The sequence below is a fragment of the Salvelinus namaycush genome, chromosome 2 (assembly GCF_016432855.1).
Source record: "Salvelinus namaycush isolate Seneca chromosome 2, SaNama_1.0, whole genome shotgun sequence".
In the NCBI taxonomy this organism is placed as follows: domain Eukaryota; kingdom Metazoa; phylum Chordata; class Actinopteri; order Salmoniformes; family Salmonidae; genus Salvelinus; species Salvelinus namaycush.
This window is the reverse complement of record NC_052308.1, coordinates 9,580,590-9,597,228: the sequence shown is the minus strand read 5'-3', so window position 1 is coordinate 9,597,228 and position 16,639 is coordinate 9,580,590. Positions and strand designations below refer to the sequence as shown.

General features: G+C 45.8%; 1 protein-coding gene across 2 annotated transcripts in view; it reads right to left on the bottom strand.

The window, feature by feature from the left end:
• Positions 1–11,553, bottom strand: part of LOC120058753 (sodium-coupled neutral amino acid transporter 3-like) — a 69,923-nt gene extending 58,370 nt beyond the window's left edge. The window contains exon 1 of one of the 2 annotated variants that reach the window (XM_039007499.1): positions 11,141–11,553. The gene's annotated coding sequence lies outside the window, so the exon portion shown is untranslated. Of the gene's footprint in view, positions 1–4,573; positions 5,034–11,140 lie in introns of those variants that run through there. The other variant, XM_039007493.1, reaches the window with a different exon arrangement.
• Between the last annotated feature and the right edge of the window lie 5,086 nt (positions 11,554–16,639).

Sequence of the window (16,639 nt, the reverse complement as noted above, 5' to 3'; positions counted from 1 at the left end):
CACCCCCCTTCAGGTGTCGCCCATCATCCCCATTATCCCCTGTGTATTTATACCTGTGTTCTCTGTTTGTCTGTTGCCAGTTCGATTTGTTCGTGAAACGTTTGTTCCCCTGCTCCTGCCTGTTTCTTGCTCCTGTTTTCTAGTCCTTCCCGGTTTTGACCTTTCTGCCTGCCCTGACCCTAAGACTGCCTGCCGTCCTGTACCTTACCCCACCTCTCTGGATTATTGAACCCTGCCTGCCTTTGACCTGTTGTTTGCCTGCCCCTGTTTAAGGAATAAACTTTTGTTTCTTCACCACTGTCTGCATCTGGGTCATACCTTAAACGTGATAGTTTCATAGTGTAGTTCTTTTTATTCAGTTTAGTCACATGATTTCTCAATTTACATAGCATGGTGTAATAACACATGGTTAATGGATGTAGTAGCTCTGTGACAACACACGGGTGTAGAATGTGACGTCTACACACAGAAGGTTAGTCAAGGTCAAGAGTCATAAGAAGAGCTGTAGAATATGGTGGGTGCCAGGCACGTAAGCAATACTAACAGAGCTACACAGATACTTTTCACCTTCGAAAACCTGATCCAACCAAACAGACACAGGAGGAGTGCACTACAAAAGTGTTTAACCCCTGTCCTCAAACCAAGCAAACATAAAGTGCAACCAAAGCATTTTCAAACCTGGTAAAAACACAACATGTGAAAATTGTTTTACGCAAATGAACCCCTCCCTTTACAAACCTGGTTAAGCAAAGCCAAAACAAACCATTTTGTGATGCAAACTCCCTCCCTCCTCTCTGGTTTGGTTCTGGCAAACTTTCTGAGCTTTCTGAGAATATAGCTCTAAGAAACAGCCTAGTAACAGAGTGTTAGCCACAGGGCAACTTTGCAATAAGACTCCAGGTCCTTCTTCGCTTCTTCTGACACTTGAGGCACAACTTTGGGTCTGAGCCCAGGTCAGGATGGCTCCACTGGCTCGGCTTACACTTGTGACTGTGCAAACTAAAGGTCTGCCTCACACGACTCTGTAACATCACACGCTCTGTCGGTCTCTGTCTGTGTCAGATTGCACTATGCTGAACTCTGATTTACTCTCATTATTCAAAGCACCTGTCGGAATAAAACACCTTCATACATTGCAGCACCATCATAGTTTAATGGCTGTAGTGTTTTAATGACGCGGTATATCAGGAGTTCATGGACAGCAGCAGCCAGAAGGCCAGTTTCCCTGTGAGGCTCCAGTAAGGCCTCTTTACAGCTGCTTTATACGCAGCCGTTATATTGTTTGTTTTTCATGGGAGATCATAATATGATCTTATCTAAATATTTAAATATTATTTCAGACATGGCCGGTGACATACTACAGTACTGTACCAACTAGGAAAATTATACAGTCATAACTATCAGCATTCCTTCATGAAAGCAATGGCATGGCTTGGCATCCTTAGGAATATGCTGGGCTGGAACCTCAACAGTACAACTTCAGTCAAGCACCAGTAGCTATATAGGGACCCTATAGGTGGCTGGAACAATACATAAAAAACATAAACAAAGACGGGTGACTGTCCTGTGACTTGATCCATATAAATACAGAATGTCAAATGACAAGGTCATGTCTGAAGGGGACCCATCCGGGCCAGATAGGGAAAGGACTGGGATAAGAATAAACTCCACTTTAACAGAGCTGGCGGTTTGGATCAAACATAACTATTCACAGGGCTCTTCACTTCAGACTGACAGGAGAGCACAGCTGCCTCTTTCCCATCCAGCCTGGTCCCAGGACAGACCTACCAGCCACCCCTCCAATCCCAGGACAGACCCGCCAGCCACCCCTCCAATCCCAGGACAGATCCGCCAGCCACCCCTCCAATCCCAGGACAGACCTACCAGCCACCCCTCCAATCCCAGGACAGACCCGCCAGCCACCCCTCCAATCCCAGGACAGACCCGCCAGCCACCCCTCCAATCCCAGGACAGACCCGCCAGCCACCCCTCCAATCCCAGGACAGACCCGCCAGCCACCCCTCCAATCCCAGGACAGACCCGCCAGCCACCCCTCCAATCCCAGGACAGACCCACCAGCCACCCCTCCAATCCCAGGACAGACCCACCAGCCACCCCTCCAATCCCAGGACAGACCCACCAGCCACCCCTCCAATCCCAGGACAGACCCGCCAGCCACCCCTCCAATCCCAGGACAGACCCACCAGCCACCCCTCCAATCCCAGGACAGACCCACCAGCCACCCCTCCAATCCCAGGACAGACCTACCAGCCACCCCTCCAATCCCAGGACAGACCCACCAGCCACCCCTCCAATCCCAGGACAGACCCACCAGCCACCCCTCCAATCCCAGGACAGACCCACCAGCCACCCCTCCAATCCCATCTTGAATGCGGAGCCAGGTCAACCAATCAGCTACTCCAACCCGCCATGCCCTAGTTGGGGGGGGGGGGGGGGGGGGGTCACTGACTGGAGCCCTGCTTATCAGCCCTGTTCTCCAGCCTCACCTGTAAAGTTCTCTGTTTCATTTAGGGACCGGGGAGAAAACACAATAACTCCAAAACAGTGAAAAGATTGTTCCTGTGCAAAATGTCCAAATGTCATCAGTTTAACCGGTTTTAAGGAAATGAAAAGCTGAGAAAACGATGAAACATGTTTCTGATAAGACTTCAGGTTGTCTTGAGTGCATATTTGATGTGGTTGAAATACTGTGTGCTTGCATTAACAGTGTCACAGGTAACACGTTACACATGCATTTGCATTTTCTCAACAGGTGCTGAAAGAAATAAGTCATATTTCTCCACTCCTGTTTCCGAGACAAAATTAACATTTGTTGTATAATTTAACTGCAAGAAATGCATAATTCTGCATGAGTTAATATCATATTATACTACATGTAAGCGGTTATAGGCCTATAGTCAGTGTCCAGATTTCAGTTACTATTCTGTTTAACCCATATGAACTTAAATTAGAAATATTATTTTTATTCATCGATACAGGTATACTCGTGAGCGGGATTTCAAAGGTGCATGTAAACAGCTTATCCTGAATAAGACCTTAAGAGGGATATGAGCGACTATCTGGAATACTCTGAGCATGTAAACATGGTAATTTATTTATATATACACTAGATGACTGACAGGGGGTGCTGTTTTGAAGCCTCCACCCCTCTATCTTGACACTTTCCAACCACCATTGTAAAACATATTTTGGAAGCTATAGAAATTAATTTATTAATGTCTACATTTGTTTTTGCCACGTTTATTATATTACAGACACCCTAGTGCATACATTTAAACAATATTATATGAGCTAAACATTAACATAAAAATATATATTAAAACATTTTCCTTAAAGTATATTTTTGGGAAAGTTCTAATGTTACTGTCCCCACTACAACAACAAAACACTTAAATACATGTAATTTAGTACTTAAAACATTTAATTGACATACTGTAGAATTCCATTCATTCCTATGGAGGACTGCTCCTACTGGGGAGTGTCAATATGGCCGACCGGTGGCTTCAAAGCTTCTCAATGGCCAATACATAGCATCAGCAATCCAGGGTTTATATACATCATTGGTTTTGACGTGGGAGCGTGGGAGGTAGGCATATTGGGATATAAATGGTCCCCCATGCGGTCTATGATACTTATCCACTGCTACATTCCACATGACCAGGACTCATATTTCAACAAAGTATGGGCAAATGCTACTTATACTGGCCTGAACAAGCCTGTTTAAAATCAAAGAATGCCATTATGCACAGATCAAGAATCATGCGCTTCAAGTCCCCAATGTCTGAGGTACTATTGCTCCATTATGTGTGTGTGTGTGGGGGGGGGGACCTATATGCAACAAGAGACTTGCTCTTTAAAAATTCTGATTGAAATAGAAATAAATTGATTAGCACAATGGATATAATTTATCCCACATGCCTATCACATGTTGTCTCATTCAGTGAGCGGGTTTCCTTACAAGATCATATACATAGAGGTACATTTAGGTACTCTCAGGGGCCATGCATGCACTGTTTTTTAATGGTTATGCTATCTGGCAATGAAACTTGAGTCACATGTGCAAACACACATGGAGTGCACAAGATATTGTGAAGGTGGCAAAATCAAATGGAAATTTGTTTTTTATGTAGTCTTCAAGGCACCAAGGTCTGGACGAGTAAGACAACGAAACGAACTGACAGTTGTCTCCTTCTAAGAAGGCACATGTTGGTGACATTTGCGCGTCGCTCCATAGGCCTATTAAATGTTTGTGAGAAAAAAAACTAAACTAAGGGATAAGAAATAAGGCACATTAAATCGTATATGGCATATGAAGGCATTGCTCATTCATGTGAATAAGGAATGGTTATTTTTATTTGTCATTGTCTTCACCAACGTGTTGTCAGTACGCGTCAATTGGGTTTCATAAATGGAATAGATTCTCGAGCTTCAGTTTTGAATGAACTATGTATTCAATTGTGGAACAATCAATCAAAACATTCGACAATTCAGTGATCAATGAATCGTGGTTCTTTACACAGAGGCAAGCGTTGAAATACTGTTAAAATCTTACCAGTTGAGTCGAGTGCCACGCTGTGAATTAATTCCGTGTTGAATTATATATTTTACACCTCTTTACTCTCAACGCTATCCTCTTCTTTTCTTGACTCCTCGGTCTCTTCTCCTTTTTATCTCTAAGATAATCACGCGCACTCAATTATCTCTTGTAGTTTGTAGTAAAACAAATATGTTCATTGAGAGATGAACCGCATTTGTAAATGGACTATAGCTGAGCTGTCAGGCTTGTTTTAAGTTCCGCCTCCCCTGTCGGTGCCTGCTATCTATTATATTCGTTCAAGGTTCCCACTCTCTGTGCGCGTGGTGAGGAAATAATCGGAAACGCACGGTGGGTTACTTTCATGTCCTTAGTTTTTACTGCCTGTAATGTACGGTAGCGAATTCGGTGGGTAGCCCCGATCCGGACTCGTCAAGCAAACACATTAACCGTTACGCCAAGATGTCCAAACCTTTTGATGAGATCACCAGGTGTTGGGTTAAGGTAGCTACAATACAAACCATACGATATGCATGCAGCAATGCCATGTAGGCTCATGTACACTCAGTTGAAGCATTTTGGCAGGCTATTGGAACACCTCTCAGAACCTTATCCTACATGTGTTAATCAAGCATCATGCCCTGTCTATTTACATCAGGGCCCCTCATGATGAGTTCAGATTGTTTTGTGACCCACACCACCATCAGAGTTGCCCATCCCTGATTTACATCATGAAATGTTATAGAGCTGGGTGGAGAGCAATATCTAGCAAATTGACATTCTTACGCTTCATGCAAGGCACTTGTACTTGGACATGCACGCCTAGTCGCCTACTATATCCATATTTGCCAGAGTCCCATCAAAGACCCTAATTGGTTACCGTACCATACAGTGCCATACTGAGATTTATCACCAAGGTCTCTGTTGTGAAGATGCTGTGTCTCTGGAATGGGAAGTGGAGGATCAGATACCTCATGGTGAGAAATGAGAGAAACACAAGGCTGGAGAGCCTTTAGACTGGCCAGAGGGGGAGAGGTCAATGTGTGGGCTGACAGATGAATAAACCGACTGCGTGACACTTCACAAATTCATTGTTTTAATTGAATGGTTCTGCACCAGGCTTGGTTGAGTTATACTGCCACACATGCACTTGTAGGTTATTTTGGTTTCCACCCCTGAAGAAATCTGGTGTGTGTGTGTGTGTGTGTGTGTGTGTGTGTGTGTGTGTGTGTGTGTGTGTGTGTGTGTGTGTGTGTGTGTGTGTGTGTGTGTGTGTGTGTGTGTGTGTGTGTGTGTGTGTGTGTGTGTGTGTCCATGCCCGTGTTGAGAATGGCTGGTAGGGGGGTTACATAGACCCCAGAGCTGTCCAGACAAAGACTTATGACTTTGATGTGGTGTTGATGTGCTTTTAATGAGTGATTTTATAATTAGATAAAATAATCCCCGCTGGGTATTTGTTTCAGAACTCAGTTATTGGCTTGTGGTGTTTGAGCTCTATTTTACTGAGGGGGAAACTATCATGAGCAATGTAATAGCACTTCTAATTATTGGGAAATGAAAACAAGTGAACTTGTCAGTTTATTTCCTGGATACATTGTCTGCTTGAAATAAGTAAATAATTATCCAGTATGACCGTTTGATACATAAAGTACTGCTGGGTTTTTACCAAAACAGTGTCTTCCCCACTGAGTTTGGCCTCTTTCTCCATCCTTCAGTGGGGTCCAGTTTTACGTTCCCAGATCGTGGATCATTGGTGGTGCCATGAGGCAAAATATATCTTATCCAATACCCATTCATTGACTGACTTGTCTGAGAAACAGATAAATTGATACAGAAGTGTCAATGATAGGAATGGAAGAAGTTTCTGTGGTATTTCTTATTGGTTATTGACCAAACAACCAACCCTTTGACCTAAATCTAAATCAAGCTAGTAGGAAGGTGTGGTGGGGAGGTGTGAAGGGGAGGTATGGTGAGGAGGTATGGTGAGGAGGTTGGAGGTCAAAGCTGCTGGGCCATCTATATGGACCACTTGGATCTTGTTCATTATTGAAACAGGAAGAATGATTCTTCCTGTAATGTGACAGACTGGTTGTCCTCAACATGTCTCAGTAGTGCATGCAGGGCCCAAGTCGTCCCATGAAAGGCAATGCTTCTGTCTGGATCACTACGCACAGCTCACCACGCCACACAGATCACTACGCGACACAGACACACAGCTCAAAACGCCATACAGCTCACTACGCAACACAGACAAACAGCTCACAAAGCCACACAGCTCACAAAGCCACACAGCTCACTATGCCACAGACACACAGCTCACTATGCCACACAGACACACAGCTCACTACGCCACACAGCTCACCATGCCACACAGACACACGGCTCACTACGCCACACAGCTCACTATGCCACAGACACACAGCTCACTACGCCACACAGCTCACACACCACACACACAGCTCACTACGCCACACAGACACACAGCTCACAACGCCAAGTAGACACAAAGCTCACCACGCCACATAGACAAAAAGCTCACTACGCCACACAGACACACGGCTCACTACGCCACACAGACACACAGCTCACTACGCCACATAGACACACAGCACCACACAGCTCACTATGCCACATGAACACAAAGCTCACTACGCCACACAGACACACAGCTCACTATGCCACACAGCTCACTACTCCACACAGCTCACTAAGCCACACAGACACACAACTCACTATACCACACATACACACAGCTCACTACGCCACACAGACACACAACTCACTATGCCACACAGACACACAGCTCACTACGCCACGTAGACACAAAGCTCACTATGCCACACAGCTCACTACACCACACAGACAGATGGCTCACTATGCCACACAGACACACAGCTCACTACGCAACACAGACACACAGCACCACACAGACACACAGCTCAATACTTCACGCAGCCACACAGCTTATTACGCCACACATACACATAGCTCACTAAGCCACCCAGACACACAGCTCACTACACCACACAGACACACAGCTCACTATGCCACACAGACACATAGCTCACTATGCCACACAGCTCACTACACCACACAGACAGATGGCTCACTATGCCACACAGACACACAGCTCACTACGCAACACAGACACACAGCACCACACAGACTCACAGCTCACTACTTCACACAGACACACAACTCACTACTTCACACAGACACACAGCTCACTACACCACACAGACACATAACCCACTACGCCAACCAAACACACAGCTCACTACGCCACACAGACACACAGCTCACTCCTCCACAAAGACATACAGCTCACAACTCCACACAGACACAGCTCACTATGCCACACAGCTCACAATGCCACACAAACACACAGCACCCCACAGCCACACAGCTCGCTACACCATACAGACACACAGCTCATTGCTGCGCCACACAGACACACAGACACACAGCTGACTACGCCACACAGACACACAGCTCACTATGCCACACAGACACACAGCTCACTACGCCACACAGACACATAGCTCACTACGCCAACCAGACACACAGCTCACTACGCCACACAGACACATAGCTCACTACGCCAACCAGACACACAGCTCACTACGCCACACAGACACACAGCTCACTACGCCACACAGACCACTATGCCACACAGCTCACAATGCCACACAGACACACAGCGCCAACCAGACACACAGCTCACTACGCCACACAGACACACAGCTCACTACGCCACACAGACCACTATGCCACACAGCTCACAACACCACACAGACACACAGCTCACTACGCCAGAAAGCTCACTTGGCCACACAGACACACAGCAGCACACAGACACACGGCTTACTAAGCCACAAAGACGCACAGCTCACTGTGCAACATAGCTCACTACGCCACACAGACACACAGCTCACTACGCCTCACAGACACACAGCTCACTATGCAACACAGACACACAGCTCACTATAACACAGACACACAGTTCACTACACCATACACTTTACCATGCCACACAGACACACAGCTCGCTACGCCACACAGCTCACTATGCCACAGACACACAGCTCACTATCCACACAGGCACACAGCTCACTATGCCACACAGCTAACTACACCACAGACAGACAGCTCACTACACCACACAGCTCACACACCACACACACAGCTCACTACGCCACACAGCTTACACACCACACACACAGCTCACTACGCCACACAGACACACAGCTCACTACGCCACACAGACACACAACTCACTATGGCACACAGACAAACAGCTCACTAGGCTACACAGCTCACTACACCACACAGACAGATGGCTCACTATGCAACACAGACACACAGCTAACTACGCAACACAGAAACACAGCACAACACAGACACATAGCTCACTACTTCACGCAGACACACAGCTCACTAAGCCACACAGCTCACTACGCCACACAGAAACAAAGCTCACTACACCACACAGACACACAACTCACTATGGCACACAGACAAACAGCTCACTAGGCTACACAGCTCACTACACCACACAGACACACAGCTCACTACGCCACACAGACACTCAGCTCACTACGCCATACAGCTCACTACGCCAACCAGACACAAAGCTCACTACGCCACACAGACACACAGGTCACTAAGCCACACAGCTCACTATGCCACACAGACACACAGCTCACTACGCCACACAGACGCACAGCTCACTATGCCACACAGCTCACAACGCCACACAGCTCACTACGCCACACAGACGCACAGCTCACTATGCCACACAGCTCACAACGCCACACAGAAACACAGCTCACTTTGCCACACAGACACACAGGTCACTACACCACACAGACACACGACTCACTCCTCCATACAAACACACAGCTCACTACGCCATACAGCTCACTATGCCACACAGCTCACAACGTCGCAAAGACACACAGCACCACACAGACACACAGCTCGCTACGCCACACAGACACACAGCTCACTACGCCACACAGACACATAGCTCACTACGCCAACCAGACACACAGCTCACTTCGCCACACAGACACACAGCTCACTACGCCACACAGACACACAGCTCACTACGCCACACAGACACACAGCTCACTCCGCCACACAGACAACTATGCCACACAGACACACAGCTCACTATGACACACAGACCGCTGCTCCACACAGACACACAGCTCATCAAGCCACACAGAGAACTACACCATAGAGACACACAGCTCACTATGCCACACAGACCAGTACGCCACACAGAGTCAGAAAATAGAATCCAGCTGGTCATGTCTGTTGAGACAAATATCATTTATTTCATATTTGATGAAAACAGGGAATGAAGATGATTTGTTCTTCAACAGTACTTTGAAATATGTAGACCTACTTCCTCTTCTCTCCTTGGCCTCACATCCTGGTCTCATAGACTAGACGTAACATAGTAAACATAAATCTGGAACAATCAAAGTGGTATGATAAGTTGATATGGTTAAATATGACAGATGGTTACATAAGGCAAAAACAAAAGTAAGGTAGTTGGTCGGCCATATAACTTGAACGTCTAGCAACCCAAACGTTACAAGTTTGAATCTCATCACGGACAACTTTAGCATTTTAGCTAATTCTCAACTTTTCAACTACTTTTTGGCTACTTTACAACTGCTTAGTATGTTTGCTAACCCTTCCCCTGACTTTAACCTTTTTAGTCAACCCTTCCCCTAACCTTAACCCCTAACCCTAACCCCTAGCCTAGCTAACGTTAGCCAGCTAGCTAGAATTCGTAACATATATGTTTCGCAAATTCGTAACATATTGTAGCTTTTGCCAATTTGTAACATATTGTATGTTTTGCAAATAATACCAGTTGTAATTAGTAACATATCATACGAAATGGGTGATGGACATCCACAAATTAATACATACCATACGAAACGTAACATATCATACTAATCAGATGTATATGCAGAATAATACGAACTGCTCTGAGACCATGTTGCACCGGCTTCATGATTAGGTCATTTAGGGTGGCTCATGTTCACTACCTTTAATGACCTGCCCACCCCGTTTGACGACCCCCTCTTTGTCAGTGAGGCTGGTCACCCCGGAGACAGACTTTTTATAATGTGAGGCCCTCGGGGCCCAGCCACCCAGGGGGCGGTACTAAAGGAGCTTTACAGGCAGCTGTGTCAGTCCACAACAACAACAGCATCAACAGCCCACTGACATTCACAACCAGCTTAGAGTTATACCCCAGACCTTTCTGGGAAAATGATGAAAAACAAACAGTTTAATATCCAAGATTGTTTTCCCTGCAGTCAAGCCAACTGTGCTTCAGGAAAGGTGTGAGAATACTTGATATTAAAATATGAATTAATTACATATAATGGATAGCAGCAATACACTGACTGTGCACTGAAGGCCTACGCTATTGGTCTTACCTCCATGGTCAAGGGGTCAGTTCTGTGCCAGAAGTATATGTTCTATTACAGGTTCTTTGAACTCATTCCAATTCCAAAGAGAATGACTCACAATTGAAGAACTGTTCTCTGTTCTGCTTACCTTGACTACTTTGCAGATTCTGTGTTGCTTATGGCGTTGCAATGCTCCGGATGATAGCATGCCATAGCTCTCTGTTGTTCATGACAGCTGGTTCTGTAGGTCCTCTGTTCTGAGACCAGTGTATAGGCAGATGTTGTCCATGTAGGTTTCAAGTGTTCTTCCAGGAGGTCTTGAGGCCCATGACAGGGACCCCACAGCATGAGACTGGTGGAAGCTAGTTCAGGATCCCAGAAACAGTGATTCAACAGTAAAACATCAGCAATTAAGAGCACATTTAAGATTTTGTTTAAAATTATTAAAGATTAAATTGAATTTTAACTTTAAATTGAGTATTGGTAAGGAATATATATCACACTTCTGTGTTGTTGCATATTACACCAATGGTAAATAAATCTTCCTCTCTTTACACAGAGTGGAAGATAATGTAACGGAATCGATTCAACCTCCAAATAAGGTTCCTGTGAAGAGTCATTGCGTTTTTTCAGCCAATGTACATAGAGGTGGATTGTGAACGCAACTGTTCCGCAAGTCCATCTCCCTACGTCACCCTACATTGTGAAACTGTTCTTTCATCTCATAATGACTGGTTTAATTTGCTCACTACGTCATGTTTGTTCTGTACCTAGAAGGCTGAACTGAAGAATACTGTAGATGCATAACTAACTGGGTCAGCTAGGCACCATGGTTTCCCCAATGATGACCCCATGAACTTTTGGCCGCTGTCTCATCCTGACTATTGTAAACAATATGAATGTGTTGAAAATTACTCTGTTAAAGGAATGTGGCACCTGAATCTCATTATGACCCACAATGGCACACAGTGCAGGGCCCAGAAACGTGAGGCACTTCTTGTCGATACCAGCCAATCCCAGTCGTTCACAGGTTTCCAACCCAAGGCCACATCGCCCCCCCAGAGCTAAACAATCTTATCACGCTCAGCTCATGTGTTACTTTATTCACAAATCAGTCTACCGGTAGCCTATGTGGAATGTATTTCAGACAGGATTTTTGTAAATCTTTGTTGGATTTATGCTGTCTGTAAGTTCCCATCAAATAATGTAACCTATGTTGTAGCTAGTAGATACTGCCAGACAAGCAGTACAAAAGAACACTACTGCTTAGACTGCCTGTCTGCCCTACTGCTATTTGAAAGTATGTAATCTTCATATACACTGAGTGTACAAAACATTAGGATCACCTTCCTAAAATTGAGTTGCACCCCCTTTTGCCCTCAGAACAGCCTCAGTTCGTCGGGGCATGGACTCTACAAGGTGTGGAAAGCGTTCCACAGGAATGCTGGCCCATGTTGCCTCCAATGCTTCCCACAGTTGTATCAAGTTGGCTGGATGTCCTTTGGGTGGTGGATCATTCTTGATACAGACAGGAAACTGTTGAGTGTGAAATACCCAGCAGCGTTGCAGTTCTTGACACACTCAAGCCGGTGCACCTTTACCATACCCCGTTCAAAGGCACTCAAATCTTTTGTCTTTCCCATTCACCCTCTGAATGGCACACATACACAATCCATGTTTCAATTGCCTCACGGCTTAACGATCCTTCTTTAACCTGTCTTCTACACTACATCTAATCTACGTAATAGCCTTATTCTAAAATGCATGAAATATTTTTTTTTACTCATCAATCTACACACAATACCCCATAATGACAAAGTCGAAAACAGGTTTTTAGAATTTTTGCAAATGTATTAAAATAAAAAAACAGAAATACCTCATTTACATAAGTATTCAGTCCCTTTGCTATGAGACTCGAAATTGAGCTCAGGTGCATCCTGTTTCCATCAATCATCCTTGAGATGTTTCTACAATTTGATTGAAGTCCACCTGTGGTAAATTCAATTGATTGGACATGATTTGGAAAGGAACACACCCGTCTATATAAGGTCCCACAGTTGACAGTGCATGTCAAAGCAAAAACCAAGCCATGAGGTCGAAGGAATTCTCCATAGAGCTCCGAGACAGAACTGTGTTGAGACACAGATCTGGGGAAGGGTACCAAAAAATGTCTGCAGCATTGAGGTTCCCCAAGAACATAGTGGCTTCCATAATTTTTTAATTGAAGAGGTATGGAACCACCAAGACTGTTCCTAGAGCTGGCCGCCCGGCCAAACTGAGCCATTAGGGGAGAAGGGCCTTGGTCAGGGAGGTCACTCTGAGACAGCTCCAGAGTTCTTCTGTGGAGATGGAAGAACCTACCAGAAGGACAACCATCTCTGCAGCACTCCACCAATCATGTATTTATGTTAGAGTGGCCAGACAGAGCCACTCCTCAGTAAAAGGCACATGACAGTCCGCTTGGAGTTTGCCAAAAGGCACCTAAAGGACTCTCAGACCATTAGATACAAGATTCTCTGGTCTGATGAAACCAAGATTGAACTCTTGTCCTCAACGCCAAGCATCACGTCTGGCGGAAACCTGGCACCATCCCTACGGTGAAGCATGGTGGTGGCAGCATCATGTGGTGGGGATGTTTTTCAGTGGCAGGGACTGGGAGACTAGTCAGGATCGAGGGAAAGATCACCTAATAATCCCCAGTTTACAATTGGCTCATTCATCCCCCTCCTCTCCCCTGTAACTATTCCCCAGGTCGTTGCTGCAAATGAGAACGTGTTCTCAGTCAACTTACCTGGTAAAATAATGGTAAAATAAAATAAATAAATAAAAAAGATGAACAGAGCAAAGTACAATGAGATCCTTGATGAAAATCTGCTCCAGAGCGCTCAGGACCTCAGACTGGGGTGAAGGTTCACCTTCCAACAGGACCTCGACCCTAAGCACACAGCCAAGACAACGCAGGAGTGGCTTCGGGACAAGTCGTACAAGTCTCTGAATGTCATTGAGTGGCTCAGCCAGAGCCTGGACTTGAACCTGATCGAACATCTCTGGAGAGACCTGAAAACAGCTGTGCAGCGATACTCCCCATCCAGAGCCCAAATCAAATCAAATGTTATTGGTCACATATACAGTGGGGAGAACAAGTATTTGATACACTGCCGATTTTGCAGATTTTCCTACTTACAAAGCATGTAGAGGTCTGTCGTTTTAATCATAGGTACACTTAAACTGTGAGAGATGGAATCTAAAACAAAAATCCAGAAAATCACATTGTATGATTTTTAAGTAATTAATTTGTCGGAGGCCGAGCAATTGCCGTACCAGGCAGTGATGCAACCAGTCAGGATGCTCTCGATGTTGCAGCTGTAGAACCTTTTGAGGATCTCAGGACTCATGCCAAATCTTTTTAGATTCCTGAGGTGGAATAGGCTTTGTCATGCCCTCTTAACGACTGTCTTGGTGTGTTTGGACCATTCTAGTTTGTTGGTGATGTGGACACCAAGGAACTTGAAGCTCTCAACATGCTCCACTACAGCCCCGTCGATGATAACTGGGGCGTGCTCGGTCCTCCTTTTCCTGTAGTCCACAATCATCTCCTTAGTCTTGGTTACGTTGAGGGATAGGTTGTTATTCTGGCACTACCCGGCCAGGTCTCTGACCTCCTCCCTATAGGCTGTCTCGTCATTGTCGGTGATCAGGCCTACCACTGTTGTGTCTTCTGCAAACTTAGTGATGGTGTTGGAGTCGTGCCTGGCCATGCAGTCGTGGTGAACAGGGAGTACAGGACTGGACTGAGCACGCACCCCTGTGGGGCTCCAGTGTTGAGGATCAGCATGGCAGATGTGTTGCTACTTACCCTCACCACCTGGGGGTGGACCATCAGGAAGTCCTGGATCCAGTAGCAGAGGGAGGTGTTTAGTCCCAGGATCCTTAGCTTAGTGATGAGCTTTGAGGCTACTATGGTGTTGAACGCTGAGCTGTAGTCAATGAATAGCATTCTCACATAAGTGTTCCTTTTGTACAGGTGGGAAAGGGCAGTGTGGAGTGCAATAGAGATTGCATCATCTGTGGATCTGTTTGGGCGGTATTCAAATTGGAGTGGGTCTAGGGTTTCTGGGATAATGGTGTTGATGTGAGCCATTACCAGCCTTTCAAAGCACTTCATGGCTACGGACGTGAGTGCTACGGGTCTGTAGTCATTTAGGCAGGTTTCCTTTGTGTTCTTGGGCACAGGGACTATGGTGGTCTGCTTGAAACATGTTGGTATTACAGACTCAATCAGGGACATGTTGAAAATGTCAGTAAAGACACCTGCCAGTTGGTCAGCACATGCCCGGAGCACACGTCCTGGTAATCCGTCTGGTCCCGCAGCCTTGTGTATGTTGACCTGTTTAAAGGTCTTACTCACGTCGGCTACGGAGAAAGTGATCCCACAGTCGTCCGGAACAGCTGATGCTCTCATGCATGCCTCAGTGTTGCTTGCCTCGAAGCAAGCATAGAAGTGATTTAGCTCATCTGGTAGGCTTGTGTCACTGGGCAGCTCGTGGCTGTGCTTCCACGACGAGGCTGGTTTTCTTTTTGTAATCCGTGATTGACTGTAGACCCTGCCACATATGCCTCGTGTTTTAGCCGTTGAATTGCGACTCTACTTTGTCTCTATACTGAGGCATTGCTTGTTTGATTGCCTTGCGGAGGGAATAGCTACACTGTTTGTATTCGGTCATGTTTCCAGTCGCATTGCCATGAGTCAGTGTATATGTCAATGTTGTTGTCTGAGGCTTCCCAGAACATATCCCAGTCCACGTGATCGAAGCAATCTAGAAGCGAGAAATCCGATTGGTCAGACCAGCGTTGGATAGACCTGAGCACCTGCATTTGCTGCTTTAGTTTCTGTCTATAGGCTGGGAGTAACAAAATGGAGTCATGGTCAGATTTGCCAAAGGGAGGGCGGGGGAGGGCTTTGTATGCATCGCGGAAGTTAGAGTAGCAATGGTCCAGAATGCTACCAGATCGTGTTGCGCATTCGATATGCTGATAGAATTTAGGAAGCCTTGTTTTCAGATTGGCTTTGTTAAAATCCCCAGCTACAATAAATGCAGTCTCAGGATATATGGTTTCCAGTTTACATAGAGTCCAGTGAAGTTCTTTCAGGGTCGTCAAGGTATCTGCTTGGGTGGTGGGGGGATATACACGGCTGTGACTATAATCAAAGAGAATTCTCTTGGTAGATAATGCATTTGATTGTAAGGAATTCTAGGTCAGGTGAACAAAAGGACTTGAGTTCCTGTATGTTGTTATGATTACACCATGAGTCGTTAATCATAACGCATACACCCAAACAGAGATGTTTGTTTCTGTCGGCGAGATGCATGAAGAAACCGGGTGGCTGTACCGACTCTGACAACATATCCCGAGTGAGCCATATTTCCGTGAAACAGAGAATGCTACAATATCTGATGTCTCTCTGGAAGGAAACTCGTGCCCTAATTTCGTCCACCTTGTTGTCTAGAGATTGAACATTGGCGAGTAATATGCTCGGAAGCGGTGAATGGTGTGCTCGCCTTCTAAGTCTGACCAGTAGGCCGCTCCGACCGCCTCTCCTGCGGTGACCACGTTGTTTTGGGTCGGCCTCTGGGATAAGATTCCC